Below are 1,946 nucleotides of genomic sequence, written 5' to 3' on the forward strand. Positions count from 1 at the left end.
CATCCGCACGCTTCGTTTCCCACCCTTTTTCCCCCCCTTTTTTTCCCTTTTTTTCTCTCCTTTTCCCACCCTTTTTTCCCCTTTTTCCCTCACTTCCCTCCCGTTTTTTCCCCTTTTTTCCTCTCCTTTTCCCACCATTTTTTCCCTTTTTCCCCTCACTTCCTTTTTTCCCACCCTTTCCCCACCCCTTTCCTCCTTCTTTCCTCCCCTTTTCCCACCCTTTTTTCCCCTTTTTCCCACCCTTTCCCCACCCTTTTTCCCCTTTTCCCTCCCCTTTTCCCACCCTTTTTTTCCCCTTTTTCCTCCCCTTTTCCCACCCTTTTTTCCCACCCTTTTTCCCCTTTTCCCTCCCCTTTTCCCACCCTTTTTTTCCCCTTTTTCCTCCCCTTTTCCCACCCTTTTTTCCCACCCTTTCCCCACCCTTTTTCCTCCCCTTTTCCCACCCTTTTTTTCCCTTTTTTCCTCTCCTTTTCCCACCCTTTTTTCCCCTTTTTCCCTCACTTCCCTCCCCTTTTTTCCCACCCTTTCCCCACCCCTCTCCTCCTTTTTTTCCTCCCCTTTTCCCACCCTTTTTTCCCCTTTTCCCTCCCCTTTTCCCACTCTTTTTTTCCCTTTTTTCCTCTCCTTTTCCCTACCCTTTTCCCACCCTTTTTCCCCCTCATTTCCTCCCTTTTCCCAACCTTTTCCCCCCTTTTTCCCTCATTCCCCACCCTTTCCCCCCCCTTTTCTCACCCTTTTTCCCCCTTTTCCCCATTTTCCCACTCTTTTCCCCCTCTGGGATTAGGGGGTGACGTCAGAGGTGACGTCAGAGGTGTCCCCGAAGTGTCACAGGGCGGGGGGAGCAGGGTGACACTGTCAGGGTGACAGTGCCAGGATGACAATGTCAGGGTGACAACATCAGGGTGACAGTGCCAGGGTGACACTGTGAGGGTGACACTGCCAAGGCGACAGCGCCAAGGTGACAGTGCCAGGGTGACAACATCAGGGTGACAGTGCCGGGGTGACAGTGCCAGGGTGACAATATCAGGGTGACAGTGCCAGGGTGACACATCAGGGTGACAGTGCCAGGGTGACAGTGCCAGGGTGACACTGTGAGGGGATGCTGTGAGGGTGACAGTGCCAAGGTGACAGTGCCAGGGTGACACTGTGAGGCTGACAGTGCCAGGATGACAGTGAAGGGTGACAGTGCCAGGGTGGCGGTGCCAGGGTGGCAGTGCCAGGATGACGCTGCAGGGTGACAGTGCCAGGGTGACAGTGCCAGGGTGACAACGTCAGGGTGACAGTGCCAGGGTGACAGTGCCAAGGTCACTCACACTGTGAGGGTGACAGTGCCGGGGTGACAATATCAGGGTGACAGTGCCAAGGTGACAGTGCCAGGGTGACAATGCAGGGTGACACTGTGAGGGTGACAGTGAAGCGCCAGGGTGACAATGCAGGGTGACAGTGCCAGGGTGACAACATCAGGGTGACAACATCAGGGGGACAGTGCCAGGGTGACACTGCAGGGTGACACTGCCAGGGTGACAGCGCCAGGGTGACGCTGCAGGGTGACAGTGCCGAGGTGACAGTGCCAGGGTAACGCTGCAGGGTGACAGTGCCAGGGTGACGTTGCCAGGGTGACGCTGTGAGGGTGACAGTGAAGGGTGACAGTGCCAGGGTGACACTGCCAGGGTGACAATGTCAGGGTGACGCCAGGGTGACAGTGCCAGGGTGACAACATCAGGGTGACAGTGCCGGGGTGACAGTGCCAGGGTGACAATATCAGGGTGACAGTGCCATGGTGACACATCAGGGTGACAGTGCCAGGGTGACAACATCAGGGTGACAGTGCCGGGGTGACACTGCCAAGGTGACAGCGCCAAGGTGACACTGCCAGGGCGCCACTGCCCCCCCGAGCGCGGCCCTGGGCACACGGTGGCCGTGCCGGAGGTGCCACCTCGGCGCCA

At 57.1% G+C, this 1,946-nt stretch overlaps 1 long non-coding RNA gene across 1 annotated transcript; it reads left to right on the forward strand.

The window, feature by feature from the left end:
• The first annotated feature begins 1,216 nt into the window (after positions 1-1,216).
• On the forward strand, positions 1,217-1,886 carry LOC108447432. The gene is made up of 3 exons (XR_001862982.1): positions 1,217-1,304; positions 1,365-1,696; positions 1,850-1,886. It is a non-coding gene; the product is annotated as an uncharacterized LOC108447432 (long non-coding RNA).
• The last annotated feature ends 60 nt before the right edge of the window (positions 1,887-1,946 follow it).

Source organism: Corvus brachyrhynchos, unplaced genomic scaffold, assembly GCF_000691975.1.
Source record: "Corvus brachyrhynchos isolate BGI_N302 unplaced genomic scaffold, ASM69197v1 scaffold85, whole genome shotgun sequence".
NCBI lineage: Eukaryota > Metazoa > Chordata > Aves > Passeriformes > Corvidae > Corvus > Corvus brachyrhynchos.